This window comes from Capra hircus, chromosome 9 (assembly GCF_001704415.2).
Source record: "Capra hircus breed San Clemente chromosome 9, ASM170441v1, whole genome shotgun sequence".
Taxonomy (NCBI): Eukaryota; Metazoa; Chordata; class Mammalia; order Artiodactyla; family Bovidae; genus Capra; species Capra hircus.
In genome coordinates, this window is record NC_030816.1 from 30209844 (window position 1) to 30225662 (window position 15819).

Here is a 15819-nt window from a genome sequence, read left to right on the forward strand (position 1 = left end):
AGGCCCTAATATGCCATGATTATAGTGAAATCCTTAGACATATTCGGTAACATCTCTAAGATACTGTGCTGACATTTCAGAAGTTTGTGGAAAAGGAGCTGTGGATTCTGATCTGCCAAATACTATATTTACTTTTGGAGCATTATTACTGAGATTTCTTCTAACTCTCTCTCTCTCTCTTTTTTTTAAAGGCAAAACAATAGATTGATAAAGGGGAGTCAGATAACAGGTGTCAAGCCAGGCACTCACACCAATGTTGCATGACTTTAAAAAAAGCAATTATTTATATATTTATTTATTTATTTTGGGCCATGCTGGGTCTTCTTTGCTGCACAGGCTTGTCTCTAGTTGCAGCAGTCGGGGGGCTCCTCTCTAGCTGTGGTGCACAGGCTTCTCATTACTGTAGCTTCTCTTGTTGCAGAGCATGGGCTGGAGGATACTGGGCTCAGGAGTTGTGACTCATGGGCTCTGAAGCACAGACGCAGTAGCTGTGGGACACAGGCTTAGCTGTTCCGCAGCATGTGAGATCTTCCTCAATTAGGGACAGAACCCATCTCTCCTACATTGGCAGGCGGATTCTTTACCACTGAGCCACCAGTGAAACCCTGCATGACTTTTAGCTACTCCAGGGTGACTTGTTCCTTAGGCCAAGGTGACAACTCTTTTTTGGTGTGTGGGAAGGGGAAAGGGTTACAAACGCAATAGGTGCTCATTGTTGGGGGACAACAAGGAAATCAAATATTACACAAAGGTTGAACATGAAAAAGGACTAATAAATTCCTTCTTCCTACCATTACATACCTCCAGGGTAACCACGGTTACCCCTGTGCTTTCCAGACCTTTTCCGTTCACACCCAGCTATAAGTACATACATGTTTTTCTTTCTTTCTTCCTTTTTTACAAAAGAGGGTTTACACTATATAGAGATCTGTAATTTTCTTTCTACTCAATAGTATGTCATAGACACTTTCTGTACCCATAAAAAAGAGTACCTTCCTCTAAAGCTGAGATAGTGCGCCATCGCATGTGTCATCATTTTGACTATTTTCCAAGTTCTCTCCCAATTTTTCTGTTATGAATGATCCTGCAATGAACATCCAACATTTGCTTGCAACGTTGCAGTGAACATACAGCATTTGTTTGTAGTTGTAGCCTTGGTTGAGTTAGGATGGATTCCCAGAAGTAGAATCACTGGATCTCAAGTTGATTTCTACGAGGTATTTAATTTTACAGAGGAGATTTCAGGCAGGTCAAATAAGACTTTAAAAATGTATACATATGTATGGAGAGCATTTCATTTAGAGTCTTTTGGCCCAAAGCAAGAAATAATTTCTTAAAAACCAACCAGTTACTAGAGAAGTGTATACCTCCTTATTTTTTTTTTTTCTTTGTTAGTGTACTCTGATTGGCTGGGAAACCAGCCTCCGCTTGCTCCCTGCTTCCTGCCTGTCGCTTTGCTGGGTGATCTGTGTGGGGAACTCCTCTGACTGCAGGCCCTTGGGCACCCCTCTGGGCTTGGGGGCCCTGGTGGCTGCAGCGCCTCCAGCTAGCACTCTGGGTTCAGAATGAGCTATCGTTCAGATTGGCATTTGTTTTCTCAAGGGCTTGAAATTGAGACTGGGATTGCAGCAGTTTTCACTCTCCCTAAGATTTCTTTTTGCAGGCTCCCTATTGTGCAAGCCAGATATTCTACTAAAATCAGATCTTACTGGTTATGCTGGGTGCTTAAAATCTCAAGGTGCTATACATTATTCAATAGTTCTTCTACACATAAGGAAAACTGCCCAGCACAAATTCTCTGCAACTTTTCATGCAACACCTCTTTTTTTCTTTCCCACACTGGATCATGGTGTGTCATTTACCTGCTCCAGATTCCACTAAAGGTGGGGTTGGTTCCCCTCACACCCTATTCCCAGCACACAAAGGGTTAAACTCAATCCTTGAGCCCACCTTCCCAAACAAAAGTCAGTTTGCAAGTTACTCAGCAAGATGTCTTTCAGTAGGTTCTATTTAATAAAGTTAATACAAGCTTCTCTGCTCCTCCTCTTTTTCCCTCTTACTTCAGTTATGAGTATTCACGGAATCTGGATCTGCCAGCAAAATTATACATCCAGCAGGCAAGAAGTAAAGTGGAAATGTCTACAAGTAACAGTGAAATCTGTTGCATTGTTTTAAGACTTAACTACTGGGGGATGCAAAGTCCTATAAATACTGTTGAGGCAGCTATAAGTATATTTTATGATGATCAAAACCTTTAGAACAACAGCTAAAGGATATGTGAAACCTGATGTCTATCTGCCACTCTTAATTATATACATGGATTGATATTAAAGATATCCCACTCTTCATTAAATGCTGGATAATTTTGAGGTTTTCCATTTAGTGTTTTACATGAGTCCTTTGTATGGCCAAGTAGCCAATTTACTCCCTGCTGCCTTTTACTCAGGTAAAATAGGAGATGAATTCATTAGATCAATTGTAGCAGCTCTAATTTGAAATCTTGAAAAATGCATTTCTAATGAAGAAATTTCCAATCAAGCAGACCTCTAAATCTTAGGTTTTTATTTTTTTCAGGTCTTTATACATATCCTTATGAATCATTAGCAGTCACTCCTGCTGACTTCTGAAGATTACATCAGGCAAGAATTGTGCTTTTTAAAACCACATTCCTCTCATCTTGTTTAGTCTCCAAATCATGTCTGACTTTTATTTGACTCCACGGACTGTAGCCCACCCCCCAGGTAAGAATACCAGAGTGGGTTGCCATTTCCTTCTCCAGGGGATACTCCCTACTCAGGGGTCGAACCTGCATTTCCTGTATCTCCTGCAATGGCAGGAGGATTCTTTACTACTGAGCCACCAGGGAAGCCCTTCTCCCCATCTTACTCCATGTTTATTCATATCTTTTCATAAGGCATTACATTTATCCAATAGCACTTTCAAAAATATTGTTTTTTAAAGACTCCAAGATACAACTGAAAGATGACAACTCCAATGCATGTTTTTACCTTTTAAAAAAAATCTTTTGTCCTGCTTTTTCTCCTTATTAAAAAAAAAAATTCATATAAACATATAAAACCATTTGAAGGTAGGTAGTTTCCTTTCCCACACTGCAGTAACTTCCATTTTTGCTAACAATTCATTTGGAATAGCTTACTTTAAGTAGCAATGTTGATCCAGTTATGCAAATTAAGATACACAATTTACAGTAATACTTAAGGTCACTTTGTAGTTTCCTGAGAGATTATGTTTTGAAAAGTCAGTTTGTATCAGTCAAGCACGCTGCTTGCTTTAGATACTATAGAATTATTATTTCACAAAACTTCTGGTTCTGAACAATGTGAACACGGAAATGTTCATTTTTAATTATTTTATTTCCACTGATTTATTAATTTCTCCTCCAATACCTGAGTTGTTACTGTTAATGATTGGCTATAGATATATCCTATAACACCTTTCATCTAGTCCCCTTAAAATGTAACAAGGTCATTTTACATTTTTAAAGCATTAAGTAAAGTGGTTTAAAAATGCAAAGTGAGCTTAAATGCTACTCTTAATTCTTCCTAACTCTTCCACTGGGAAATCCTAGAAAACTCAATTAATGAAATGCAACTTATACTTTTTAAATTCTAATTATAACTGTCACATTAAATTGAAGGTGAAACTAAAACTGCTATATGTTAACTAAGTCAAGCGATGTACTATATCATACATGTTATTTAATGTGCGAATGTTAAAAGTCAAGTTTCCGGCAGAAATAGAAGTGCCTCCATTCTGTCTTCAGGGAATGTATAAATTAACCATTCTGCCCCAAGCGGTCCTCCTCCCTTTCTCCCTCCGCCCTATTTTAAATGTAGATAGGGCGACTCAAGTCTTTTGAATTTGAAGGGCTGCTATCTCGGCCCCATTCTTTTCATCATCCTCTTTTGAATGACACTGAGCACGTATGGATTCTTTTATAAAACACCCCCTGGACGCAGGGCTAGGTTCTCCCTGCTGCTTGCTAATTTTGCATAGCAATTAGTACTGACTTTTCAAAATCAGTTCGAGAATGTTCCACGTAGACCCTCAAAGGTCTTAGATAACCTCTTGCCTATAGATTTCAAACCCAAAGGGGAAGAACTTGCATAATTGCTAAATTCCCAGTTGGAGCGGTCTGGAAGTGGATACGTAATGCAAAACTATACGTTAATTCAAACCCTCCCCGCGCCCGGGCAGCAAGGAGCCAGCATATGCCTTCTTTTTAAAATCTATTCTACCAATGCACTGACCGCGCAGGGCCGGGCCACATGGTCCTCCCTTGCAGCCAGTCAGCTGTGAGCAGCAGATGGGATCATTTGCATTTTTCTTTTTATACTTTCTTCGACCCGCAAATTAAAGGATTTTTTAAAATTTACATTCTCATTGTTTGTCTTAAATATAAACGTGGCTTAACTGTTGGGTTGGGCTTCCCTGACCCTCACACACCACACCCCTTGAAGTCACTGAGACTTGAGAAAATACCCGAGGGGTAGGTTTCGTTATTTATCAACTTGGAATCTCCAGTCCGGGAGTCAGGAGTAGAAAGAATGAGCCTTTATTGAGTTGGTGACTCGTGTTTTTCTATTTTAAGCGCTCGGCGCAGCTATCCCGTGGGTTTGTCTGTGGCATGTGGGTCTGTGAGCCCGCGCACTTATGAATCTCAGGCTCCGCAGCCTCAAACCTCAAAACTTAGGGTTACAAGTAGAAGGCAGATTTTAGCTCTTAGGCTTACAAGAGAGGGCGGCCCCCCTACTGGGGGAGTGGCCAGAGCCAGTGTTTCCCAGCGCCGGGGTCAGTCTCCCGCGGCCCGCCAGACTCCATGCAGGCTCCGCGGGGGCCACTAGGGTCCCCGCGCCCCGAAGTCTTTGTGCCCACCGGACGAGGGAACACTCGCCCGGTGGGGGGACAGGGCCACGGCCGAGATTCCAAAAAATGCGGGAAAGGCGCGGGCGCGGAGGGAGGCGCTCCGCACAGTCGCCGATCCGCAGAGGGGAAAAAAAAAAAAAAAAAGTAGAAAAAGAGGCTTTTCAGGTCAAACTCCTCGGGTCTGAGAAACCACGTTTTAGAGAAATGAGTCGCGGGGGGAGAACACACGATGTGCCGAGTACATTGTTAGCCGGCGCTGGCCCGGCGCACCGTGGGTGCGCGGCCGCCGCCCCCCGCCCCAGGCAGCGGGCGCGGGCCCACGTGGAGCGGCGCGGCACCGGATGAGCGCGCTGGGCCGCCCGGGTCCCGGGAGTGCGCGCCCCAGCTCCCTGCCGCGGCCGTTCACGCCCGAGCGCCGCCGCCGGTCCCGCGTGTGCCCCGCTGAGGGGGAGGGGCGGGCTGGGGGTGGGGGCGGAGGGGTTGTGGTTCCACTGCAGCGGGGGCTCCTGTGTCCTTGTGCGGAAATGACACACGGAGTCCCGTCACGTCACGCGAGAGCGCAGCGCACGGACACACACAAAGAGAGGGGAAAATACACGGCGCCCGCCCGCTGCCCCCAGCAACTCCCCGGGCCGCCCCGGCCTGGCCCTCCGCGCGCGGCCCCCACTCCGCAGCCCCGCGCTCCCCCTACCCCCCACGTGGCGCCCCAACTCGGCGCGGGCCCGCTCTGCAAAGTACAGAACTCGTGTCCCAGGTAAGTGCGGGGCGGTTCAAGCCGGCCGCGCGGTGGCGGCGGCTCCGGAGCAGACGGACGGGCGAGTGGCTGCAACATCCATGCCGGGGTGGGGGGGGGGGCGGGAGCAGGGGAGGGGACGCGTAGGGGGGCTGCCCGGAGAGCGCTCGCCGGGAGGGACGCCCACCCCCGCGCAGGGCCGAGTCGCCGGAGCGGGCGCCGGGCGCCCACGGGCTCGCCGCGCCCATTGTGCCGCGCGCCCCTTTGTGCCCGCTCGGAACGCGGCGGCTCCATGGCGTTCCGGGGAGCACGCGCGCCGCGCGGGGGCGGGGGGGAACGCGCAGTGGAACAGTCCGCGCCGCCACCGCCCCACTCGCGCCGCGCGCCGGCCCCGCACCCCTGCCGGGCGCCGCGATGGAGCGGCCGGGGCCGCCGGAAGGCTCTGCGAAGCCAGCGGCGGACTCGGTGTCCGCGCTCCGCCGGGCTGCGGCTGGGAACGGGCTCGGCGTGCAAAAGGGGGGTGTCAGAGCAGGAGTAGGGGGCGGGGACTGGAGGGAGATACGGAGCGGGGAGCGGGAGGCCCGAGAAGCCGCCGCTCGGAGGGACGCTGCCTCCGGAGTCAGCAAATGGAGCGAGGCAGGCCCGCGGCGGCGACGGCCGGCGACCGGCAGCGGACAGGGACGGGCCCCGCCGCCAGGGGGCGCGGCGCTCCCTCCCGGGCCGTCCACGGCGCGGTTCGCGGTTCCCGCTGCCCGGGAGCTGGAGGCGGGCCCGGCGCCTTGGGCGTGCGCCCGACTGGCGCGAGGCCTTCTCGGCCGGCCGCGGAACCGGAGCCCTGGCGCCCGCCGCCCCTCGTGACCGCCCCCCCCCTCTTTCTTGTAAACGTGATTCCCACGCAGACTTGGTGCACGCCGCGCCCGTGAGTTGTGCTGCATTGCCCGTCAGGGCCTTGCGTGCCGAAACGTTTTTTCCCAAGGTGTTTTTTCAGAGGTAAAGGAATTTGAGTGCTCAGGTGGCCTGTCTGGAAGAATTTTACACTCAAATGCCAACTGGGAGAGGATGTGCGGAAAGAGGGCTGTGCGCTTCAGCGTCAGAAACATTCAAGTTCACCTTCTTAACGTAACTTTTCTAACTTATTAACTGTTCCCCGTGCCAAGGGACAACACGTGGAGTGCCCAGAAGCTGAGGCTGTGGGAAACTGAGGCAAGGAAGTGAATTCTCTGGCTGGGGCTGGCTCCTGTTGTCCCAGGACTGGGACCGAGGAGGGCTTTTGTTGTTATGCACACTCCACACTCCCTTTGGTTTTTCTTTCCTCCCCCACCCCCCTTTTAAACCATCCATCCTTAGTTTCCAGTTTCATGTTCCTTCCCTCAGTACTGAGGTTGTGTGAGATTTTATATCTTAACAGATTTACATCCCCAGCCACTAACCCAGGATCTGATAACTTAGTAGGTGCTCAGTAAATTTTTGCTAAATGAATATGGAGAACCTCTTGGATTCCAGGAGAAAGAGGACCAGTGTATCCTGTTTCTATTAGTGGGCTGGCTGGCATGCTCATGGCCCTTGAAATAAATTTATGGAAAAACCAGAGCCTTTAAAACATCTGTCACATAACTCCACAGCTGAATGTGGATATTGCCATAGAGGCCATTTCCTTGTTGAAGGGATTTAACAAAGTTTTATGTCCTTCCCATCTCCCATCATGCACAAAGCATTAGTAACCTCCAAAAGCAAGACCACTTAGGACCTAGTAGACCAGCTGGTCAGCATCTCAGTAATCTGTTAAAGGTACCACTTAGACGCATTTACTTTACCCACTTGCAAACTTCTGAGTTCTTAAGCATCCCTTAAGTGAGCAAAAGAAGAGGAGAATGTCTAATAATTAGGAAGAAAAGAACTGGAATCTACCCTAACAGTGGTTTGATTAGGTGAAATTTTAAATCTCCTGCAGGAATGTCCCACCAGCCACTTGTCTGGAAAGCCCTGAAGCAACAAGAAATAACATGCGTTTATGAATTGTATTGATTCCATGGTGAAAAAATAGAGGGATGTGGCCTGTAAATACCTCAAATTTTATAATGTAGAGACACATGAAGGCTACTAGTCAACCAGCAAAAAAATTCAGTGTATGGGAGGTTGGAGTGTGTGTTTGTTTTTCCTGGCACTTAATTTTGATGACAAATTATGGTTCCTCCCCTGTTATTCATTGTGCCTATTATTGGCTAAAGCAAGTTTGGGGGAATTATTTGTAGAATCCGCTTTGGCGATGGTGGAACTTTTCTGTATCCTCTTGATGGTTGCTACAGGGATATGTACATCTGTGTTACCTTTCATAGGTATGTATGCCCTCTCCTCCCCACCCACCCCCCCAGCCAGAGAGTAAATTTTACTGTATGGTAATTTTAAAAAATAAAATTTAAAGTCACAGACACACACGGATATTTTATGTGCTTTGTGAGCATTACCTTGCTGTTCCTTTCCTCGGCACATTGAACAGTGGCTTTTCCCCTTCTGATGTTCCAGTATCTCTTGCAGCATTATTATTTCAGTCCAGGCTCTTGTGGTGGTTTCTGGAATGAGCTGCCACACATGACCTGCACATGCCTAGCTAAGGGCTCTCCACCCTGGCATCAGGCCTTCAATGTGTCAAACAGGAGTGGTGCAATTTCACTTGGACTGGTGTTAATGCCTGGTATATTAGTCACTGAATGATCAGACATTTTACAAACTGTTGTTATCTTTTTAAATTATTTATTTATTTTTTGCCTGGACCTTATGAGATCTTAGTTCCCTGACCAGGGACCAAACCTGCACCCCCTGCATTGGAAGCATGGAGTCTTAACCTCTGGACTGCCAGGGAAGTCCCATACACTGTTGTTTTACAGCTGAATTTTCTCAGCAGCTCACCTGGTAACATACTCTTCCTCCATTTTTTGTTTTTTCATTTGTTCAACTTATATATTTTTTGTTTAATTAATTTATTCTAATTGGAGGGTAATTACTTTACAGTATTGTAGTGCTTTTTGCCATTCATTGACATGGATCAGCCATGGGTGTGCATGTGTCCCCCATCCTGAACCCCCCTCCCTCCTCCCTCCCATCCCAAGCCCTCAGGGTCGTCCCAGTGCACCGACCCTGAGCGCCCTATCTTATGTATGGAACGTGGACTGGCCATCTATTTCACATATGGTAATATACGTGTTTCAGTGCTATTCTCTCAAATCATCCCACCCTCACCTTCTCCCACAGAGTCCAAAAGTTTGTTCTTTATATCTGTGAGTCTTTTGCTGTCTCGCATATAAAGTCATCATTACCATCTTTCTAAATTCCATATATATGTGTTAGTATACTGTATTGGTGTTTTTCTTTCTGGCTTACTTCACTCTGTATAATAGGCTCCAGTTTTATCCACCTCATTAGAATGGATTCAAATGCATTCTTTTTAATAGCCGAGTAATACTCCATTGTGTATATGTACCACAGCTTTCTTATCCATTCATCTGCTAATGGACATCTGGATTGTTTCCATGTCCTGGCTATTGTAAACAGTGCTGCAGTGAACATTGGGGTGAACATGTCTCTTTCGATTCTGGTTTCCTCGGTTTATATGCTCAGCAGTGGGATTGCTGGGTCGTATGGCAGTTCTCTTTCCCTCTTCTTCCATATTTAATTCCACCTGAAACACGTGTACAGCCGTCTCTCAGTATTTGTTTATTTTCTTAAGTCAAATGTTAGAATTATTTATTTTTTTTACTTTACAATATTGTATTGGTTTTGCCATACATCAACATGAATCCGCCACGGGTGTACACGTGTTCCCCATCCTGAACCCCCCTCCCACTTCCCTCCCCATACCATCTCCCTGGGTCATCCCAGTGCACCAGCCCCAAGCATCCTGTATCCTGCATCGAACCTGGACTGGCGATTCGTTTCTTACTTGATATTATACATGTTTCAGTGCCATTCTCCCAAATCATCTCACCCTCTCCAACTCCCACAGAGTTCAAAAGACTGTTCTATACATCTGTGTCTCTTTTGCTGTCTCGCATACAGCGTTATCGTTACCATCTTTCTAAATTCCATATATATGCGTTAGTATACTGTATTGGTGTTTTTCTTTCTGGCTTACTTCACTCTGTATAATAGGCTCCAGCTTCATCCACCTCATTAGAACTCATTCAAATGTATTCTTTTTAATGGCTGAGTAATACTCCATTGTGTATGTGTACCACAGCTTTCTTATCCATTCATCTACTGATGGACATCTAGGTTGCTTCCATGTCCTGGCTATTATAAACAGTGCTGCGATGAACATTGGGGTACGCGTGTCTCTTTCAATTCTGGTTTCCTCGGTGTGTATGCCCAGCAGTGGGATTGCTGGGTCATACTCTCAATATTTGTGTGGAATTGGATACAGGGCCCCTTTCAGATTCCAAATCTCCAGATGCTCAAAGTCTCTTAGAGCAAGTCCTCCATATCCTCGGATTAGGAACCCACAGATTGGAAGGCTGACTGTTCTTAAAATCAGCCCTTACAAGGTGTTTTTCTCTACTAACCGCCGCCTCTCCTCTCCTCTCCTCTCCTCTCCTCTGATTTTCTGTTATCAGTGGCCAGTGAAACACCATTGCAGCATCGGTATCTGTAAAGGCACTGATTGCTCAGTTGGTCTTTTCTTGTTTGCAAGGGGCGGTTGGTTTGAGCATGGAGCTAGTAACCTGAAGGAGGGAGGCAGGGGATGTGGGGGTTTAGCAATTAGCTCATGTGGTCACAAGACGGCACATTTGTAAAAGTGGGAAGTATAGAGGAAACTCTGCTTATATCGCTAGGAAAGTTAGTCACCATTGTCCAGTCCGTCACGTGGGTGGCTGCTGGGATATGCTGGCCTTCCTTTTCTCCTTGACCCCAGTTTCTGGACGCCAAGGTTAAAGTTAAAAGCAGAGTCTGACACCTCCTACCACTGATGTCAAAGGAGGTAGCCAGTCCTTTGTGAAGCCAGGGAGGGCTTAATAAGCAGAAGCCCTTAGCTGAGAAAGACGTCACATTTAGTCTCATTCAGAAAATGCAGTGTCTGAAGGGTGAGACGCCACATCGCAGGCTGTGAGGTTGTCCTTCGCTGTGCGCCGAAAGACAAGGCTGTGCTCTGACAGAGTCAAGAGGGAAGTGACAATTACAGCTTTAGAAAAACTCAGGGGGAAATTGCCCTGGTTTTCTGAAGACTGGTATTTTTCAAACTGCATTTGCAGATGTGTCTAAAAATAAAGACAAATTACAAACATGTCCTGCAAGTCCCATGGGCAGGATGCCACTGCCTAAAGGGCTGGGTTCTGAGAGCACCGAGGCTCCCAGCCATCCCTGCAGACCCAGAGACTGAGCCCAGTAAGGGTGGGTGGCATGGGAACATTCTTCCTGTCCTTAGGGAGAGCATTTTGATTTCTTCCTTTCCAGTGTAATGTTTCTTTTTTCTTTTATTTGAAAGAAACATTACAAAACTTTTTCAGAGTTTTAAACCATTTTATTTTAATTTTTAAAAATATTAAAAATATTCACTATTAAAATGCGCTTAACATATCTTAAAAAAAAAAAAGACTTTATACTAAGTAGCATTTACTGAGTGCTGTATGCCAGGCACTTTCTCCTCTGTGGTTTTCACAGAGTCTAGGAGGTAAGGTAGTGGTGTGTAGCTCCTTTTACATAAGAAAGCACCAAGGCTTGGCTGGGAAAGCCTCTGGCCCAGCGGTAGAAGCTAAAGGTAGGTGAAGCCAGGGTTAGATAGAACCCAGCTCTGTCTGCCCCTGAAGTTTAGTAGGGAGTTCATTTTCTTCCACATCAGCTGTACTGATCAGCTGTACTTGGTAATCCAAAGGCCTATTTGGCCTGTTGACTTGCTTCTGCATCTGAGCCCAGCCTACAGATGTATGCTCAGTAAGGAAGGGAGAAGGCCAAGCAGGGATGGTTGAGTCGTCTTTAGTCCCAGCTCTTGCTGGAAAGCCAGCATGAGTCCACCCCACCTCTTTCCCTCGGCTTGCTCTCTGGAGCACTCCAACGGAGGCACAGCCTGCTGCCTCCCACTTCTCTGCCTGCGAAGTAAGAGGATTTTTGCCAGGATTGCACAGGTGAACGTGTAAAACTTAGACCTTGGAGCCAGTGCTACATGAATGTTAGCTGATGTCTTCCTTTAAAAAAAAAAATTTAATTGGAGGATAATTGCTTTACAATATTGTGTTAGTTTCTGCCATTCATCAGCATGATCAGACACAGGTGTACATATGTCCCCTCCATCTTGAACCTCCACCCCATCCCACCCCTGTCCTCCTTTTCTATGTTTTAATTTTTAAAAATCAGTATGACCTGCAATGGGGAGGTTTCACGAAGTCAGATCATGTGGCTTTCCGTTAACAGCTTAGTCTCTCAGTCGTGTCCAACTCTTTCTGACCCCATTGGCTGTAGTCCATCAGGCTCCTCTGTCCATGGACTTCTCCAGGCAAGAATACTGGGGTGGGCTGCCATGGTCTCCTCTAGGGGATCTTCCTGATCCAGGGATCAACTCAGGTCTCCCACATTGTAGGCAGATTCTTTACCCTCTGAGCCACCGGGGAAGCCCCCCCCCCCCCCCCCCCCCCCCGCGCCCGAAGTATAAACTGTTTAAATCCTGGCCTGTATTTTATTGATAATACCATTGAAATGGTCTGGGCCTGTTCTCCCTGCTTTACCCTTTGTATGTGGCAGGGCACAGGCTCTTATCACTCCTGTTCTGGGGCTCAGGTTCTCAAGGAGGCCCTGGGGGAGTGCAAATTCGCCTTACTTTGCTTCTGGAAACAGGAATGGAGGTCAGGAGGACTTGCTCCAGGCTAGCCTGAGGGTGCACAGCTGGGCCAGGTCTTGGGGACGAACCTCATTGTGAGGCGAGTCCTAAGTCCTGTGGACATTTCCGAGGCGGTGGAGCAGAGGTCTGAGTCAGCCGGCCGGGATTTGCACGTCGAGGTTTCAGGAAGCCCAAGTACTTCCCATTTCTGGGCCTGGTGCTTGTCCTGTGTGACTCGGGCAGCCACAAGCCTCCGGCGCCTCTGATTAGTCTGGGCTAGAGTCTCTCAACTGAGGCACTTCAGGTGACTCCCAGCCCCTGGGGGCAGCCGTGGAGGACATATTTCTTTGGAAATCTGTGGGGCGTTTAGGGAAGAACCCAAGAGCCCAGTGATCCTGTGCAGGCAGAGGGCTTTGCCAAGGGACCTCCAAGCCTGCTTGCTTTGCTGTGGTCTTGCATCCAGCTCCTAACAAAGACACCCCACCACACCACCTCTGGCAGATTCTCACGTGACTCCTTATGACACACTTCGAGCCAGTGACCTCGGCACACTCCTTCCTTGGTGGCCCAGCCACTCCTCAGCTCCCCAGACCTCCCCTTCCCTCTCCACTCTGAATCCTGCTGCTTCACCCTGGAGCCACGGCCCCTGGAGCAGGCCCCTGATTTGCCCAGTTTAGTCTGGTTTTGAGAAGTCAGAGAAGGAGGGCTCCAAGTGTGGGTAAGAAGTCTTCCAAGGTACTCAGGCACAGACCTGAGAGAGCCCCGAAGGGGCCAGCCGTCATCCAGAAAGCAGGAACCCAGCAAGCCTGGCTGGAGAATTGCTAAGGTGCTTCCCTGGACAACCACTGCTAAGTCGCTTCAGTCGTATCCGACTCTCTGTGACCCCATAGACAGCAGCCCACCAGGCTCCGCTGTCCCTGGGATTCTCCCAGGCAAGAACACTGGAGTGGGTCGCCATCTCCTTCTCCAATGCGTAAAAGTGAAAGTGAAGTCGCTCAGTTGTGTCCGACTAGTAGCGCCCCCGTGGACTGCAGCCTACCAGGCTCCTCCGTCCATGAGATTTTCTAGGCAAGAACACTGGAGTGGCTTGCCACAACCACAGACTCTCTAAATGCCCCGACTTCAGCACTCAGCTTGGGTCCCTGATCCGGAGTACTTGGTCCAGGCTTGGGTGTTTTTTTCTTCCCCCATCCCATGAATGGATTTGGCTTATTTCTAAAAACACTCCCAACATATCATGCAGTGAACTGATGAAGCCTATAATATAGCCACAAGGAAACGATATTTCCTTAGTGTTCAAAGCTGATCTTTTCACCTTCTTGTTCACACCTGGGCTTTTGAGCTGAGACTTTTTTCTGATCTCCCCCTTACTCCATATTGAGGAGTTTTTTACACTTTCAGAGTCAGTAATTCAGGGACAGTTACAAAATGAAAGGTCTGCACTAGTTTGTCAGTCATTGTATTGTTTCTTAGAGCATTAGTAATTTCAGTGCTTGAATGGATTTGATTTTATATTCTTAGCTTGTTGCTGTTATGGGTATAACTTAGAATATGACATGGCTAGGCAGTGAAGGTTGGAAAACATTATTTTTTTATTTTAAAAAAGTCTCATTTTCAAAGAATTGCATGCTCACTGTAAAATGTTTGGAAAGTAGAGGAAACTGAAGAGAATTTTCCATAATCATCCTAATTGGAGGTAATTAACATTTTGGAATGTTTTCTTCTGTCTGCTTTATGGCATTTTTTGATTATAGAGATATCCCCAGTGAACTCTGAAGTATGTTGTTATTGACTATGTGGCTCTGTGATGAACAATTGATTTTGAATCTTTACACTTAATTTAATGCTCAGTTCCTCCTGTCAGTAGAGATTTAGAAGTTGTGTTGGGAAAAATGTCTAGCAGTTGACTTTCTGACTTTGTATATTGGAAATAACAATAGAGATCAAAGGTGGTCTCAATCCAGGTCCTATTGAGTTTGTTGTCCCTTCCATTTTTTCTGCAGCTTTTTGTGAATTTATGAGTAATTAGATGCCCTGGAGAAGGAAATGGCAACCCACTCCAGTATTCTTACCTGGAAAATCCCATGGACAGAGGAGCCTGGCAGGGCTACGGTCAGTCCATGGGGTCGCAAGAGTTGGGCACAACTGAGTGACTAAACCACCACCGGCAACGGCTGAAGCTACTCTGCCCCGGGAGCCTGACACTAGAGTTCCTGCCTGTGCTTCATCTGAGATCAGCTCCGCGTTAAAGACCCCCAGCCCAGGTTCTTTGCACTTCTGACCTTTGCTTGTTTCCTATCATAATTTTCAAGTGTGTGGGGCTCTCAGTGACAGAAAGATTGGCTGTAGGTCTTTTTAGGAGCTGAAAGTGATGAAGAAGATCAAGATACACCCATTTAAACATTGGCAGCATTATTTCCAGAGCAAATACTTTCTTCAAGCAAATACTTAGTGTTATTTCTTCCCCCAAAGGCGGGGGAGAAATCTTGAAAGTATATATCAATTTAAAATTATTTGTATCCAGGTCACAAAATTGTAAGTACCAGTGGTCTTCTACACAGCTGTGGCATGCGGCCTGTGTTTATTAGATGGGAGTTATGGTTGTTATAGAAACTTCAATGTAATATCTTCTAACCTTGAGGTTCTGACTGCTCTTTCCTTCCTGTCCCTGTTATCATCTGGTGTTTACCCATTGTCCCCTCCCAACAGAAGTTCCCAGAGCTCCATCTTCATCCTCCAGGCCCTCCCATCTGTACCCTATGTTGGCTTCGATCCCTGTAAATAAGCTGTACGGTCGGTCGATCCCCTCTGCACAGAGGACAGTCACCCCACCAGCAGCTGTCACTCAGTGGGGAGTGTAACCACTAAAGCACAGGGCTCCTGGGAGCGACTCCCGACGTAGGATCTTGAGCATGCTACTAACTAACCTCTCTGAGCCTTGGGTATCACGCCTATTAAACAAGATTTCTCTTTTTGAAATAATTTTCTTTATTTTTGGCTGTACCGGCTCTTCAGTGCCACATGGCTTTTCTCTTGTTGCAGAGAACAGGCTTTAGGGTGAGCGGCTGCGGCGGTTGCAGCTCCTGCTCTAGAGCACAGGCTCAGTTGCTCCACAGCACGTGGGGTCTTCCCGGACCAGCAATCAAACCCGTGTCTCCTGCATTCTTTACCACTGAGCCACCCAAGATGATTTCTGAGGCCCCATCTGCCTCTGAAACTGCCTCAGTTTCCTCACTTGTAAAATGAGCCTAAGAAGAGCGTCCCCCTCCTCGGCCTGTTAGCTCGTGTCCACCCAGTAGAGCTCGCAGCACAGCCTCCTCCGTGGTGTAGGCAGCCGTCTTTTGCATGGAGTCTTTGTGGAGTGGCACTGGGCAGCGTGGGGAGGAGCTGGAAGGGC

The 15819-nt window shown here is 47.4% G+C and overlaps 1 protein-coding gene across 1 annotated transcript in view; it reads left to right on the forward strand.

Moving 5' to 3' along the window:
• BEND3 (BEN domain containing 3) overlaps positions 5364 to 15819 on the forward strand; it is a 33667-nt gene continuing 23211 nt past the window's right edge. The window contains exon 1 of the mRNA XM_018053103.1: positions 5364 to 5641. The gene's annotated coding sequence lies outside the window, so the exon portion shown is untranslated. The remainder of the gene's footprint in view (positions 5642 to 15819) is intronic.